Source organism: Zalophus californianus, chromosome 8 (assembly GCF_009762305.2).
Source record: "Zalophus californianus isolate mZalCal1 chromosome 8, mZalCal1.pri.v2, whole genome shotgun sequence".
NCBI lineage: Eukaryota > Metazoa > Chordata > Mammalia > Carnivora > Otariidae > Zalophus > Zalophus californianus.
This window is the reverse complement of record NC_045602.1, coordinates 28,286,538-28,305,187: the sequence shown is the minus strand read 5'-3', so window position 1 is coordinate 28,305,187 and position 18,650 is coordinate 28,286,538.

Below are 18,650 nucleotides of genomic sequence, written 5' to 3'. Positions count from 1 at the left end.
AATTCACAGATCCCACCTTTTAATCCTTTTTATTTTAAAAAACTTCCAATAATTTATTTTTGAAACCTAAGAACTGAATTCTCCATCAGTTAATTAATCTTATTACAGGACTACAATTAGCTTTAATGATGAACTCAGGGGTGTCATTTAAAAATCATTTTTCAAAACTCTTTTGAATTTGAAAGTGAAGTGAGACACTGAGGTGAGACACAAAGAGCAAGGGAATCTCAAAGTTAGAGGTTAATCCTAGGATTATGTACTTTAATAGTTATGTATGTAATTTCATCATTTGAAGGAAACCACTTAAATGCTATTTCCATGTTTGCTTCAATAATCTCTCACTGGAGCCATTCACTGAAATTTAATTACAGCCTGGATGGTGATTCTCCCGCCTGGAACACTAGTGTAGACACATCCAACGTTCATTTTAAACTGGAATGCAACTCCAAGCGTATCTGGAGTAATGATGTAGGTGGAGAAAAAAATGCCGGATCACACAAAGGCAGACACCTGGTGATTTCATTACTTTAAAAAGAGTAGCTTGATGAAAACATCTTCCGGGGATCATTTTCTAACTTAAAAGCGAGTTCACCACCCATATAATGACACAGATTTATTCTGGAGCTAGACCAATATTTCTGGAGTTCATAGAATCAGAAACCCAATATCTTCAGAACACCTTTTTTTGTTGTTGTTGAGAAAAATCTTGTAATGCAGTGAAACTTCTCATTTTGACTAATTTAGAATAGATCATAATTCAAAGCAAATGCTATATTGGAAATGTACCATTGAAATATATTTTGAATTTTAAAAAAATTGCTGTTTCATGTCTGAAGAGGTGATCTATTGTACTTTACTAGACAAAATAAATAATCTGAAGCCACTTAAGTAAGATAACATTTTTAGAACTCCTATGGTTCACTTTAATAAGATTTTATTAAGGTTGCCCCTAAGCTTTCTCACTTTAATTCAATTTATATGTTTTAAATATATCCTTCAGGAGTGATACAAATATTTCATCAAAATACTCTATATATTAACCCTCAGCAGAAAGTTGAATCCTCTCACCACGTACACCAACAGCTCTCCAGTGTAAACCACCAGCATCTCACATACTGACTTCTGCAAGTCTTTAAACACTTCCTTCCCCTTTTGAGTTAATTCCTATGGTCCATTCTCCTAACAGCAGCCAAAAAGATTCTATTAAATCTCTTCATGGCACTCTCCCACACAAAATCTTCCAATAACCCTCCTCCTTCCTCACCACCCTCACAGAATAAATTCAAAGACCACAGATGACTGTTTGGTCTGGCCCAGTTAGCATTTTCTACTTCTCTTGCACTGCTTTGGGACACTGCCCTGACTTGTGGTCCTCAAACATACCCTTATATTCTTTCCTATGTGGAAAGCTCTGCCCACCTACTGCTCTACTGCTTAATTCTGTTCCTTATTTAGATCTCGGCTTCAGTATTGCTTCAAGAGAAAGACCTTTTCTGAGACTATCACTCTTGTCTCATCATTATGTCTCATAGTATATTGCATATCTGTTTTAGGTTCGATTGGGTTCACAAGTCTTCCTGAATCTCTAGCTTGATATATTTTATCATTTTAAAAAAAATAACTGTTATCCACTTAAATATCCCTTCTGTTCCATTCTCTCATTTCTTTCCTTCTAGAAATTTAATTACACTAAATTAAGATTTGTCACTGTATCCTTTTGGTCTCCAACCTTCTGTAATTTTCATTTGCGTCTCTGTTTTTCATTCTGGATGCGTTTTTCTTTCCTATGTAATAGTTCACTAATTATACCTTTAGTTGTCCTTAGCCTACTTTTAAACATATCCATTGAAATCTTAATTTTAATATATTTTTCAGTTCTAAAATATCCCCTTTTTCTTTTTTCAATTCTGCCCTCTCCTTTTTTAAAAATAATTTCCAGTGATCTACTACAATTCTCTAGTTCTTTCTCTCCTTGAATATATAAGCATAGTTATTTTAAAATATTGCTCATAACTACAATATCTCAATCCCCTAAAGTCCGTTTCTATTTTCTGTTGTTTCTCCTGATTCTCATTCATGTTATCTCACAGCATTATGTATCCAGTTATTTTTTATTGCATGCCAAACACTGGAAACGAAAAACCGCTTTTAGAAATAATCTGAAGTTCACAGGTGGAGTTAGGTTACTAGCCAGCTGATCTTGAGATGTAGAGATGAGCCTGTATCATCCAGGTAGGCCCAATATAATCACAAAGGTCTATATAAATGGAAAAACGAGGCCAAAGAAAAACAACCAGAGAAATGAATGCATGAAAATGATTCAGCCAGATGTTGCCAGCTTTGAAGATGGAGGAATGTGGTCATGAAATAAGGAACGCAGGCAGCCTCTAGAAGCTGAAAAAGGCAAGGAAATGGATTCTTTCCTGGAGTGTCTAGAAAGAATGTAACCCTGCTGACACCTTGATTTTATTTAAGCCCGGTGAGACTAGTGTTGAACTTCTTCCCACAGAACTGTAAAATAATAAATCTGTGTTGTTTAAGGTACAAATTCTTAAAGTTGTATAAGAATAAATTTGTGCTGTTGTGTTTCAGCATTCATAGGAAACTAGTGTAACACATTAAATTCATAATGATATAACATAATCCTTGAAAGTCATAAAAATAAAATAAAATAATCTGAGGCCTAGAATGATGGTGTATTTCTCCAAACAGAATTTCTATTTGCTTTGGCCAGATTCCTGGGAATACGAGCAATCTGGGATAACTGTAATTCCCCTTGTAGTGTTAGGTGATTTGGTGATAGGTTTCATTCCTTGTGAGGGCTATTCTATTTCTAATTCATCTTATTCTTAGAATATCCAAGAATATTCTTAGGAATATTCTTATTCCTAAGAAGCAGAACTTCAGTGTCCCAGATGAAGCAGTGGAGAGTTTATCAGATCTTTTCCTACTTTTGAGAGGCTTGAGATTTCCAACTCTTGTTTTCGGAGCCACACAAAACTGTCACACATTGTGTAGCTTCTTGATAACTTATTTTGGAATTGGAAAATGCCCCTAGGGGAAATGTGTCCATAGAGTCCAGGCTCACTGCCATTTGAGATTTGCTTGTTCTCTCTGATTTTGGTACAGGACTTCTTTACTATTAGCTTTTTGACCCTTCAAGCCAAAGATTTGTTTGTTAATTTATTTGTTCAACTTACCAATCTGACTAGGTCTTCAAAATTACTCAGTCTGCCAATGAAAATAAAAGGTGTTGTTTGTAAATGAGGAGGTGAATATAGAAGCAGATGCCAGAGTTCCAGAACAGTGAGAAGGGGTGATACCAAGGATCCAATGTAGCGAACATCTCAGTTGGTACCAGTTTCACCTGATCATTAGTAAAGACCAGTTCCTCAATATTTCCCAAACAATATCTTGATACCTATAAATCCTCAAGGGAAAAGAACTTGGGGAAGAATATTTTCATTAACTGAGAAAAGCCGCTACTGCCTAATTTTACCTAACTTGACTATTACTGGGATGGAATCACTATAGAAATTAAATATATTTAAAGAGCAAATAAAAGCCATCTAGGGTACTATGAGATGTACCTAGGCCCTCATCTGTGCCTATGTAAAGCCATAAATACCTAACCTCAGGTATGACCTTGGAATTAACCTATGGTATTCAGAAAATGTTTAATTCCTATCTGGATGATTTTCTATCAGGTTTAACAGAGTAGAAAATTAGAAGCACATTTTACAAGTCTTTAATAAAGTTAGCAATAATTACAAATCCTAGTTATTGAATCTATATGTCAAGAATTGTGCTAAGCTTTTTTTAGATACATTAGTGAGACAGTGTAGACCACCCACCTGCATTCAAACCCTAGGTCTGCCTATTACCAGCTGTGTGACCTTGTTAAAATTATTAATATTTGGATACCTCCATTTCTTTTCCTGTAAAATTGGGAAAACGATAACCCCTACCTCAAAAGTAAACAACTAAATGAGTTCATTTATGTAAAGTTTTTAAAATGGAGCCTGGTAGGTAGGTAGTGCTCAATAAATGTTAGCCACTGTTATCCTAAATGTAAAATAACTCTGCAAGATTGGTGTTATTATTCCCATTTTTCAAGAAAGTGGATTCAGTGATGGTGAGCAACTTTTCAAAAGTCACAAAATAAGTGGCAGAGCCTACAAATGAACCTAAGTTTATCAGCTTCCAAAATGGGTAGTATATTCACTTCATTACAATGACCCTGTTTTATCTCAGCATATAACTTAATTTCCTATTTGACTGAGACCAAGACCATACCATTGAACATACCAAGTTCCTCCCCTCCACACTCAAGTCTACCTCTCTATATAATTTTATTTTTCCCCTTGTCTTTTTATTGCCTTGACTAAATTGTATGCCTTATTTTTTCTACTTCTCTTCTCCATTGGACTCTCTCTATCCATAAATATACTTGTCTTCTCCATTCTAAAACAATTAAATAAATAAGCAATTAAACAAACATAAAAATAAACTCTTTCACACCTTCATGAAACTTTTGTGTTCTCATTTTATATCCGGCCTTCTCAAAAATTCTTATTCACTGCCCAACAGCATCCATCTACTAGTAAATCCTTTATAATTTAGCTTCCATTCCTACTATTTGGTGGGAAATGTGCTCTTAAGACTGCATTTCCAAATCAGCTATTATTGCTCCATCATCTACTTTTGACCTTCCTGCAAAATTTGACAGTTAACATTCCCTTCCTGACCATTCTATTGGTTTGGTGGGCTCTATACTACCCAGGATTCCTGCCTATGTCAGTTATTATTTTTCACTGTTTAACTTTTTTGAAAAAAAAATTTAAGTAGGCTCTACATCCAGTATGGAGCTCAATGCAGGGTTCAAAATCAAGACACTGAGATCAAGACTTGAGCTGAGATCAAGGGTCAGACACTCAACCAACAGAGCCACCCAGGCACCCCATTTTTTTGAAATTTTTTAATATTCCCTCATGCTCCAAATGATGGAGTTTCTCCCAACTCTATTAACAGATCTTTTTTTCTCTATGAATTTGTGGCCACAACCACTTCATAACAATGACTATAAATTATATAGATGTTTCTAAAACCTTACTTTGGACCTACACTTCTACCCAAATCCAGGCACATTTTCAACTGCTTAGAGAATCCTTCAATTATGTGTTGCTGCAATCCTCAACCTCAACATAAATCTTTAGTCTACAAAATTTCATTAATGAGTAGAATGTAATTTTTCTTTTTCCAAAAACATTCATTCTCACTTGTTTAAACTTCTCTTTTTACACTGTTACTCTGCTGGAACTGAGATACATCCTGCCGGGACTGGTGATAAGCCATGTGAGAATGCTTTAAAGACCACAAGGATATTTCATTGTTCTTTATGTTTTTAAATTTGCCAGTGTTTAAGACATATTTTCTCTTCCTGTTCTGATACCAGCACAGAAGAAAAATAGTTGTTATATTATTCTATATTATGATTTTCCATGACTTATCTGGTATCATGTAACCCTCTATTTTCTTTTCTATTCCAACAAGTGGTGTACTGTCAAGTACTTACCAATAAGCTCTCCTGAGGTGGGAGATCTCACGTTTATTATACAGTAGGTAAACTTAGAGTGCTGGAAATACATGTGAAAAAGACAGACAACAGTTTATATCTTGTTGGGGGAGACAGACAACAATCAAACAACACAACAACAACAACAAAAATAGTTTCTCATAATAAAATTGGCTAAGTAGGAAATGAATGAAGTTGTGAAATTAGAGAATAATAGTGGTTCATATCTAACAGAATGGCTCTTTTATCTATTCTCTCAGTTCTAAAGGTCTTATTTAATAAAACCCAATGCTGTAACTGACTTTGTACAGTTATGGAAAATAACTCATTTTTACTTCTGCTGTGAAGTTTTCATTTTCAGAACGTTCAGCACCAAATGACCAAAATACGAAATGGCAGAATTTAGTGGCATACGCGAAGTAAACAGGCATATTCTTCCTCCCCCTACCCCTTGTGCAGTGCCAAAGGGCACGGATATTGTCAGAGGCATCCAATCATTGACCTTTAATACTGAAAGGAAATGAAAGGTGGTCAGGTAGGGAGAAAGCAATTTCTTTTATGGTTTGAGGGTAACTTGGGAATTTTTTGCATTTCTAAAAAATTATTTCTAAAAATCTGCAAAAAATATCTACTATGCCATTGACAAAACTTGAATTAATAATAGAACTATAACTTATTATTGAACAACATTCAGCAATTATGTTGAGACAACTGCCAGTTAGCTTCCACATGCTGTCATCTCAAAGAACTGATTATGTTCTGTAGTTCTTGATCTAATAATTGTATACAAATGTGAAATAATTACTTATCTAAACAATAAGCATTCATAAATGTATTGTATATCATAATCATGTGTTATGGTTGTATTCTGTATATCACAGATATTTTCCATCATGACTTAAAGAGGGATGTGAAAATATTTCTTACTTCAATAGCTACATTTTGTACAGCTTTCCTTAGACTTCAACACCTAATTCAGGCAACTGGCTTGGGAATGTAAGTGCATGTGTTATTATTTTCATTACCACAGTATTCATTTATACAGCATCTCTCTTCCTGAAGGATCTCAGGGTGATTTACAAACATTAATTGCCAAATACCTATAGTGTTCCTTTGAGATATATAAACCTGAAGTTGGACTAATTAAAAATTATAATCAAATTCCCCTCTTACACACACATACACGACTTACTTATTTATTTACAGAATAACCCCTTCTAGGCTATGAAAGTATAATTGTTCAGAAATGAGTGACAGGGAACAATGGCAGCAAGCTGATTAGGCCAGCATGGCAGCAAGACTCATGAGAATCTGGCCCTTCTCTTTGAAGTGATTTGTCTATGTGGGAAACCAAAAATGAAAGGCTATAAAGATAAGTCCATGAAAATTTCACTTTTACCAAGATAAGTTAGAGAGAAAGAGAGAGAGAGAGGGAGATGGTATAAGGCTAAGTCAAGGAAAATTCGATTATACCAACAAAATTCTATGTCTACACTTGCACTGCTGGGATGGAAGGAAAATTCCATTTCAGTCATTATTGAATTTTCTTCTCATTCCAGTATTGCATTAGAATTTCAAAGACCCATGTGATATTCAAAGAATGGATTTCTAATATTCAACCTCTCTGAGTGACCCCTGACATCCTCACTGATATTGGCTCCTTGCATCTAGTGACTCTCTGCTTCTGCCCCACATGCCTAGGACAGTGTTTCCTTGATCACACTATGAAGCCAGCACCTCCAAATTCTGGCCACCTCACTGGGGTACTGCTGTAGAGAATAGCAACAAAGCCAAAAATTGATTTTTTTAAATGATAAATTTGAAGACCTTCCAATGACATTTGATCAAGACAAAAAAAAGAGTAAAACCAATAACCAATATGAAGAAGAAAAAAGAAACATCACTATAAATCAGACATTAAAGAGTATAATATAAACAAATCTGTTGATAAATAAAATTCTAGATGAAATAAAACAACTCGATTGTTGAGTTGTAGAAAACACAATTCATAAAACTGAAAAAGAAAAATCTATATATTCCTTTAACTATTAAAGATAATCTCAATAATTTCAGGTACATGAGGTAAGTGACGCACCTGGCACTGTCAGATACTAAGTATGTCACTCTTTCTCCTGGCCTTATTTTTTCCCTTCTGTAAATAAGGGGGTTGGACTGTTATTATCATTCCACAAAGAAAACTCTAGACAAAAAAAAGGTTGCACCAGCAAATTCTACCAAATACATAAGGAAGAAATAACACTAATATTATATACACTCTTCCAGAGAATAGAAAAAGTGAGTCACTTCAACTCTTTATGAGGCCATCATAACCTTGATACCAAACTGCAGAAAGAACAGTACAAGAAAAGCAAAACATAAGCCAAGCTTACTCATGAACATAAATGCAAAAAATTCTAAACAAAATATTAGCAAAACTATTTCAGTAATACATGCAATATGTCATGATGAAGTAGCATTTACTTCAGAAATGCATGTTGATTTAACATTAGAAAAGCCTCGTCCTGTGCCCTTATAACAGAGTAAAGAAGAAAAGTCATTTGATCACCCCCATAAATGTAGAAGAAAGTATAATGAAATTTAATACTGATTCATGATTTTAAAAAAAATCCTAGCAAACTAGGAACGGAGGGAATATTTCTTCAACTTCTATAGGACATTTACAAAAGACCTGCAGCAAAAAGCTTATTTAATGAATAGCCACACTTTCTCTTTTGCGATTAAAAACAAAGTAAGGATGTCTACTTTTACCGCCTGAATTCAGTACTTGTAAAAGCTAAACACCAATCACACACACACACCAAAAGTGAGAAAAGTTGTTCCCTTCAGGAAGACAGAAAGATATCAAGTAAAAAAAGATAAGTTTGGTCATGTTTATTCAAAACTATGTCTATATTAATGTACCAGCAGTAAGAATAGCTTGATATCGATTAACACACTAAAATGGGTTTAGAACAAAATAGCACAGCAACCCAGGAAATGTGAATTTCAGGCAAAAGGAATGGAGACAAGGAAACGGTGCCACAAAAGTCTTACCTGACTGACAGAATTCTATGTGGTGTGTATGTATGGCTGGCCCTTCCACCAATGGGCTGTTTTCAGGAATTTTTCATGAAAGCCTGATGGGAAGCCCACTGTGACAGAGGTCTTCTTAAGTGATGTCACAACTAATTACCTTCCTTGGTAACCCAAAAAAGACAAAACATCCAACCCAGCTTCACCAACCCTGATGGGTCTCCCTCCCAAATTATAGCCTTCTCTCTCCAGAGCCATTAGAAAGTTATTTCTGTAAGCCTCAGTCTTCTTGTCTATAAAATGGAAATAAATTCGTTCCCAATGAAGAGGGTTGTTATGAGGGCAACAGTTGACATATGTGAAGCATTTAGAACATTTCTTGGCATAAAGTAAGTGCTCAGTAGGTATTAGCTATTATAATTTTGATCATTAATACCCACCACAAGGTAGACTTACCCTTTGGTCCCGAAACAACAATTATATCAGAATTTAATCATTATACTGAATTACTTGTTCTTGCGTAGCAGGATGAGCAGAGTATCAGTTGACCAATCCACACTGAACTAAGTCAAGCAGAGGCTGGTCCTTTCTTACAGTCTTGGGTGCCCACAGATGAACATCAAGCCTGAAAGCCCTTCCTGCTGATTTCCCATCTCCTGCCCTCCTATTTCGAGTGAAGAGCTGTCCAAACAAAAGTTCTCCACCCGCCTCTGTTTCTCTCTCATGTTCTCACTTGCACAGACATATGCATCTACACAGGAATTGCAAAGCAAAATTTACAGACACAAGCTGTTTGTATCAAGAAAAGGAACTCTCCCCCACACACTCCAAAAACAGTCTTAGAGCCACAGTTCCGCATCAACCTTCCATCAGATCTACTTTACCCATTTTCATTCAGAATCTCAGGATACAAAAGATACAAAAGCTGCATTTAAAAAAATAGTTTTTCTTAAGGAAAACTGAGAGGTAACTCTGCATTATAAAATGGGTTCTTAAAGAATACATTCAGGTGGGTTTTTCCCCCCCAAAACAAAGGGACAGCCTGCTCCAAAAGTGAATCCAAGTGTCAACCACTTATAAAGCAGAAAATGCTTTCAGCTTACAAACGATAATTAAAACAAAAACAAACATACACGTTAGCACTGTTTCAGACAGGACTGTAAAATTAGAAAGCGCAACAATATTCTTCAGGACTGCTGTATGATTCCATGTTTCAAATATTTCCAAAGCATTAAAACATGAAAAATAAACATTAGACGTTGGATTTTTGTCTTAATTTGAGCTTCGGTTCTTGAGATTCTTACTACTTGTAAACCTCTAAGGATACGGACAGGAGTAGTTACCTAAGAAGCCCAGTGTGACAGCGACTAGAAGCAGGATCTGGAAGCAAGTCATTTCTGCTCCACAGATGGCCAGGGTGCTGGTGGCAGTGACATCCTGCACTGTCCTGAGGCTTTGGGGAAGAAGGAACTGCTAGAGATGAACACTTAGATGAAACCAGCATTCCCACAGGAAATGCCCAGGTTTGGTGCAAATAGAGAAAAGTGGTGGATTTACATTAGTAATTTTCTCCAAGTGAATTAAGTTATTCACTGAGTGGGCAGTTGTTACCTCTGGTTGCTCACTAAGCACTTCAGTAAATTCTAGAGAAACTGAGGCAGAATGGTTCTATTGGCTCCTTGGCCCTACCATACTTCGCAGGGAACATAAATTAAGCTAGAATAGGATTAGGTGGGTCCAATGAGAATGCAGTGGTCATGTGCATATGCCTTTCTCATTGTTGTTCCATACATGTTTTTAAGGTGAATTTGTTAACCCCAGGAAGAATAGGAAATAAAGTTCATTCTCTCATAAATGGGAAAAAAAAATTTTTGTAAAAACAAAAAAGGATTCTCTTTCACTTCCTTGCTTACACATTCTAGACTGACTCCCAAGGTATATTTACTTCCAAACTGTGTTCTCTACCCGCCCCCCATCTTTTTGTATCTTACTATCACAGCATTCTGTATAGATAATTCATAGAACTATAAATACTTTTCCAGGTGCAAGACTTTTTACAAAAGTAATGATTCTAATGCCACTGAGGTTGCTGATAAAAATATTCATATGAATATAAATCATATAAATGCTATGAAAACATACAAATACCATATCTACATAATCTCTCTCATGCAACACATGATAGCTGATATGTATCTTGAAGGCTATATTTGGTTCAGGTAGGAGACAAAATCCAATCAGTAGAAAAGTGTCCTGGAGGTATTGCCAAGCCTTATTTGGCAACAGTAGCAATGTGTGACAGCATTTAATGAAATATCACATCTTTTCAATTAAAATTTTATATACTGGAGATTTACCTAAATTACACCAAATAATTTTCAAATCTAGAGCTTAGTGAGGCAACAGAGAATGAACCGTGTGCTATTTTGGAGCATTTATGTGAACACTTCATCATTATATCTCATCATTTAAAAAATACTTTTCCCAAAAAATAATAAATATTGAAAGAAATGAGCATCCTATAATACAGCATCTATTTTTATTTTAAATGATTTATCCATTTCTGAAGAGCCAAAAGAAAATTAAACTTCATCAAAAGTCCTATTCACAGGCTTTCCAAACCAGAATTAATAGCCTGCCATTTTACGTATGCAGTTCTTTCAATTCTGTGATTATGGAACAGTGGTTTTCTGATTTGTTTCTCCCAGTGTAGGCAGTTGATTGTACACTGTGCTCAGCTGATATCTCTCTGGAAGGAAAGTTACCACCAGGGCATTGCGGGAGGTTGTGGTCTAGAATCCTTGCCTGTTATGAAGTCTGAGAATCAGAAAAGGAGCAAAATATATTCAACACTTCTTTTGTTTTGTCACAATTATAAAAGTAGCAGACATATACATTTTATAAGAGATTGATTAAATGCTTCAAACAATCCCCTTAGATGAACTGGTAGATGCCAGACTGTCAGTACGAAACTATCCAGAAAAGAAGAAGGCAATTTCAGATGAAAGGAATTTGTTTTCATTTATTTTTATTATGTGTGTGCCTTTGTATATATGACAAGCTAATGGCCCTAGGAATTATCAAATTAGTGGATTTCGTGTCTGCTGATTTCTCTGTTTCTCAATCTCATAGTTAATTTATTTAACTGCCTCCTCATTAGTAATTCTCAGCAAATAATATCACCATTTAATTGGGTATGCTTTATATGCTTGGCAAATCCTTCAACATCTATACCTTATTATTTGATATTCATAATACTTTTGGTTAAATTGGGCTGATATAATTTTACCTATAAAAAAATACCAGAGAAAGTATATGACATAACTCAGGTTTACACTGCTTTTTTAAAAGCTGCAACTACACAGAATGCCCTCATTCCTAGTAGGATGATCTTTCTCCTCTACCATATGGCCACCCTTAATGATACTTTTTCATGCATTGTGCAAATGGTCCTGAAAACAGAAGTAAAAATAGGAGCACTTACTCATTTTACATCATTTGATATGGATTGTTTTGTGGACCAACAGTTCTGAATAACAGTCACCACCAAATACATAGATGATTATAATTTTTTGAAGTGTTAACAATTAGACGGTTGTTGCTAGACATTGGCCAGCTAATGGGCTAGTTGAGATGCGTTCACAAACAGGATTTAAGGGAAGTCAAGGCTGAAATGCTACTGATGGCCCTTCTCTTTGGTTAACATATCACCCAAATCCTCATCTCCCTGTCATGCCAGCACCCATAATTATTCGAAACATTGAAGAGGGGCAGATAAGGTGCCTTCCTACTTTATCACAGAATTTGCTTCATCCCTACTAAGAAGTAACATGTATCAGTAACAACTTAAAGCAGGACACCTTTACTCATGTCAGTGTATTGTGAAATGTATTAACTCATTTGATCCTAACATATTTGTGCAAAAACTAAGATTAAAAACCACATTTGAGAGAGAGAGAGAGACCACTGAGGCTCAGCAAAGCAAAGTGATATCCTTGAGGCCCCACAGCTCATAAGACGTAGGTCAGGAATAATAATTCAAGTCTTTTGACTCCAAATTTAGCACTTTTGAACCACGTCTCTGAGACCAGACAACCTAGGAACTTTCCCTGGAAATAATTTTTTGCTTCTTCTGTCCTCTCAATGGAGGTGACTAGGAGCTCACTGCCCAGAGATTCTGCATAGAAGGCTTCCTGACACTCTCAGGTGGACATAAGGGGAATGCTGAAACCTTTCATCTCTTTTCCTTTCCTAGGAACTAAAACAGTGATATGTAGACTCTTTCTGTTTGGGAAATGCAAACACAAGGCTAACTGGCACAGGAAACAAATTTTGTGCTTCCTTAAACATATAATTTGGGTGGTCCTTTTTAAGAAAAAAATGATACAAAATTATCTAATTTTGTATTAGCTATTAAAGCAAATGTTTACTTAAAATGAATAAAATCTCAAACCGATTACAAATTTCAAAAAACTGGCAAACTGCAATATGCAGAAAACTAATGTCATTATTTATTAACTAATACATGTCTAAAATATTTTTGTACATTTTCTGGCTGAATATAACCCTCTTTAGATGAGAAGGATTTTGTCATATAATTTTCAATTAAAAAAAAAAACAATGATTGTCATTCTTCTGGCCTGGTTTTTTTTTTCCTTTCCACTCACAAACTTGGGAGCAAAACCTCATAGGGCACATTCATATTGAAATATGACCTCAGGGATTCATCTTGGATGAGTAGGCATAATGGGTCGGAAAAGTATTATCAGAAGACATTTCTACCCCAGGAGGTTTTAAAAAAAGGCTAGTCGGTGTTCCATAGAGAAAGAGCTCAGCAACCCGAGCTTAGGAACCCTTCCAGGTAACCATCTAACTTGAACTGTTAGTGCAGAAGACACACACAGACATGCTGGAAAATACCTATGCTGTCAAATCATAAGAGAAGCACTAGATTATATGGTTCCTTCCTAGCTTGAGAGAAGTGTGGCAGGGGGAAGCTCTTTCCTATTGGCAAAGAGCAAAAAGTAGTCTGTTCTTAGGAGTGCTCCTAGTAACACTGACGGATTCTCCTTTTCGTTCATTCATTCAAAATGTGCTCATGCGTGCACACATGCACTCACACACACACACACGCATATACACACACACGACCACTATACTAAGCACGGGATATGTGATAGTGAACAAAGCAGCATCTATGCTACCTTAGAACTCACTTTCCACTACTGGGCTGATGGGCACATGCAGGGAATTTCCACTCCCAGGTGGGTAGAAGCTACTGGGATGGAGAAAGTGAGACCCGTGGGAAATCCGGAACAATTGTTTTCTCAGTAATTTTATGGAATTCCTGACTCTCACCTGTAATGTTGAGGTAACTGGAACATTATTTAGCTCTGGTCGTCACAGGCACATTTCACTTGCTGACATTTGGCATCCTAGGTCCCTGTAATCCAAATGAAGTCTCTGTACCAATAATCGTGATAGGCACATAAAATCACAGGGGCAATTTAAGCCAGGGAAGAAATATCTCCTCGCGTGAACTCTCTCTATAACAGGGCTGGGCTGAACTACCCTATTGTTTCTAAATCCATACCACAGCCGAACAGTTTTAAAGATGCCAGAATCTCCCCCCTCCCCCTAGCAGAATTTAGACAATTACTCATATGCCGTGTCACATTTTAGGGCATGTTTTCATCATTACTCATGGTGTTTGTCACAAATACTTGATATTATAAACAAGACCCTCATTTTAAGAACCTCATTTTCTAGCATCTAATTATCCTCCCAAAGCTATAATCCTTTGCTTGTGAAATCATAATTTATTCCTATAGAAATATGATTATGACTTCAAGTAAAGGAATAAATAGGAGAAACAGATGAAACTTTTAAAACTATATTCTTCTATCATGCAAATCTCTCTAGCAATAAAGTGAGAATTAAGAGAATGAGAAATGCATGATGAGCCCACGAGATTATGGCTAAATATACTGTTTCTAAAATTTTCTCAGCACCAGGTGCTTGAAAGTACACAACTTATTTAGGATGACTGCAAGTGCTGTCTCTTTATTCCACTTTGATTTGGGGATATTTTCAATATTTTGCAAAATTTTTACTTTACTTAATTCTTAAATTTCACTCTTCCTATAAATATCTTTAACTTCTCTAAAGTCCAATTTCATCCAAATGAGTAAAATTTCTAAAGGTCATATTTATGTCAGTAGCTTTCAGTATGAATTCTATAAATTGCTTTGTAGGTCACTGACTTTCTAACATTGTATATTTATTTTTTTATTATTTATTTTTTAAAGATCTACAGCACAGTTCAGTTTATTGTAATAACATATATCACAGATATGAATTGGAAAGTATTGGGGCTTTTTTGGTTTGTTTCAAAGAGACAGCAATTTAAAATCACCAGTAGGAACACATTGACGCAAAACCAGGTATACCAGACCCCATGAGGCCTAGGATCTGGGACTGGGTACTTTCTACCACTTTCTCCACTGTTTATCTTCCCTTGGCATAACTTTACTTGTCTTATCAAAATTCACTTTTGACATTGCCTCTTCTAAAAAGCCACTTATTAGCTCCCACCCCCCAAGCCTAGTGTCCATTCCCATGCTTCCCCACATCACCTAGTGTTGGTCCCAATAAACACATGCTACACTCTTTAAAACAGCAAAACATGCTAATATGTTAAATGTTAAAATGAATCTTAGATATAATACACTGTTAATGTACTATAAGTGTTATACATATACATATTATAAATGTTAATATGCTAAATGTTAAAATGAACCTTACATATAATAACTTATTTACTGATATTGATAGATAAAAGGTGATTAACTTATTCAATCTGAATTACTTTCCCAAAAATCCATTGGTGGTATTATTATCATATCCAGTGGTATATTTCTTCTAAATTTCTTATTGTTGGGGTGCCTGGGTGGCTCAGTCAGCTAAGCGTCTGCCCTCAGCTCAGGTCAAAATCCCAGGTCCTGCCTCCCTGCTCTGCCGCGCCCCCTGCTTGTGCTTCTCTCTCTCTCCCTCTCTCTCTCTGTCAAATACATAAATAAAATCTTTAAAAAAAAATAAATTCTTACTGTCGACTCTTTTTTCTACACTATTGATCTACCCAACTTCCTGATTCTTCTCCTCCTCTGGGGTCACCCTCATGCCTCTTTTCTGGTTCTCCTTCTTGGCCTCTCTCTTGTGCTTCCATGCATCCTCTAGTACCTGAATGAGGTAATTCTACAAGCCTCCAACACTGAACTTCCACATTTATTTCTCTCATTCATGCCCCTGTGTTTAATCCAAATCTGATGGCATGAAATGTCACCGCCTGTCAATGTCTCCCAGATCAAACTCCTCCGACCTCACTTTCCAATTGGCCCATAAGATTTCTCCTCATAGATGTACTCTTCAGAGATAATATCCTGTCATACAAGCTAAGGAAAACCTTCTTTCTAAAATGTGCTCCCTTTCTTTAGCATTTTTTTGGTGTTAGTGGCTGCAATATGCTTTTTACCTCCAAGACTAGGAAACTTGAAGGCATCTTTAAATTTCCTCTTCGCCTCATCCTCTGAATCTAGTCTGTCACTCTATCAATACACTTCTACTTAAAATGTCTCCTTTCTCTCCATTCCTACACCAGTCCCACAACTGCAGGCTTCATCACCATCAACTAAACACTGACCTTCTTGCCTCACCATTACTCACCCTGCCAATAAGAATGGATTGTTCATCCCCAAACAGGCCATTAACATGCTAGTCCCCATCCCAAGAACATGATGTATTTCCCTATTTTCCACTTTCTGCTTCCAATCTACTATCTTCTTCCCCAGCTTATTTATCCAACCTGATTTCTGACTAATCCCCATCATGTGGTTTGTAATATAATAGTCCCCTCTTCCCATATATTTCCCTATGCTCTTTCTCTTACTATTTTTGTTTGTGCTGCCCATATATCCAGTAAAACATAATTCTTATCTCTACCTATTCAAATTCTACTCCTCTTTCAAAGACCACCAAATTTCCCTGTCCCTGACTAAATCCACACACACTAATCTCTCCCGCTTCTAATGTGCTACCACACTGAAGTTCTAAGCCACTTGGCACAATTCTAATAAATGGCTGAGACTCCCTGGATGATGCTTTGACCAGATCTCATAGAGTTGCTGCATCCTAGTTAATTCACCCTCATTCCAGCTGTGATTGCCATCTTTACACTTTCAAGAACTCAGATTCTTCTGATCACTCAGATATGATCAGACCCTAATGAGTGAAAGAAAAACAGAGAGGGGGGTGGGGGAGACAGAGAGACAGAGAAAGAGAGAGGAGAGAAAAGTAGACTGGATTACTCCTAAGTCCAGCTCAATAATGCATAGCCATATGAACTCAAGAAAGTGACTCAAACTTTCCTAAGTCTTTGATTCCTCATAGTGAAAATTGGGGTATTAATATCAACTTTCTCTAGCACACTACACTGCTATGAAAATTAAATAAGATAATTTATGTGGAAGAACATCATAAAGCATTATATAAATGTACAGAATTATTATTAATTCATGATAACAAGATTCATGAGGTACTTAGTTCTAAGCCATAAAATTATTTTAATAATTTATAAAGAGGAATAAATATTTCTGCTGACTGGAAGATGTGTGTGCTTTTGAGGTAAAAACCATACTTGGATTAAAGGATCAAAGGAACTGAGTAAGTAAGCATCAGATTTGGGGAAAATAAATCCTAAGAGACTTGAAAGGTCTTGAATGATAGTTTGCAATAATTCTTGATATTTTAGGGGATGGTAGATAAGTAGTGGAAATAAGAATCATGGACTCTTCTGCAGATACCAGCTCTACCTTGTCATGGGAATTTGTGATAGCTTTGAAATCAGAAGATGGTTGTTATTTTCTGAATTTATGTATGCTTCATGCAGTGGAAGACCAGTTGTCCCTTATCACTGATAATTAACCCCTCATGATAATATGCTTATGTTTTCAAGTCCCTCAGTATCATATTATCTCTAAGAATGATTTGCTTCCTCCTCTGCATTCTGTTGTGACTTTATTTCAAGAATGAGGGAATCAGACAGGCTAAGATCATACCCTAGCTCTGTCACTTACTATGTTATCTTGACCAAGTGACTTCACACGACTCTCTACCTCAGTTTTCCCATCTGTAAAAGGGGGATAATAATGTACTTACATAATAGGTTGTGTTGAGGATTAAATGAGTTAATCCATGGCATATAATAAGAGCCCAATAAATTTTTATATGTTGCTTTAAAACCTATTTCATTGTGTTTGTATCATAACCATCTCTGCATATCTGTCTACTCTGCTAGACTGTGAGCATCTTCAGGATCTGTCTGCTACATTTCTCTTTGTTAGCTTCTCAGCACTTCCATAGTACTTTGCTCACTGAAAAGTGTTCAATATATTTGGGGAATAAATTGAGGACTGTTTGCCTTCCAAAATAATATGTGATATTGGAAGCTTTGTAAGCCCTCATTCAAGGCTAAAGTTATATGTGATACTCCCTTTATTTCCCCCAAACAACAGGCACTTAACAAATACTGATGACTGATAGATTTCATGTGGAATGGGTTCTATCTAAGATCTTCATAAAACCTGAGTAATGATGCATGTTGTTCCAGAACTTTTATCCCATATTCTCCTTTACCTTCCCTTTTGCTATATGCCCTCATTTCCTACAGCATCAATCAGTAATAGCAATGACTACAACAGTGCCCAGTACATGTAAAGCCAATTGTAGAGGAATCACCACTCTGATCACAGAAACAAGCATGTCAGAGATAATAAAATATTAATTGATACTTTAATAAGACTTGGAAGAAGCTGAGAAGCACAGAAAAGAATTAATAACTAGCCAATGTCTTCAATATGACAGAAAACAAAGCTATTCACAAAGCCCTTTATGCACTGCATGGAGAAACTAAAAATTTGCAGGAATGTCATAAAAATTTTACCAGATATGCAAAGAAATAGGAAAATGAGAACCATCTTCACATGCA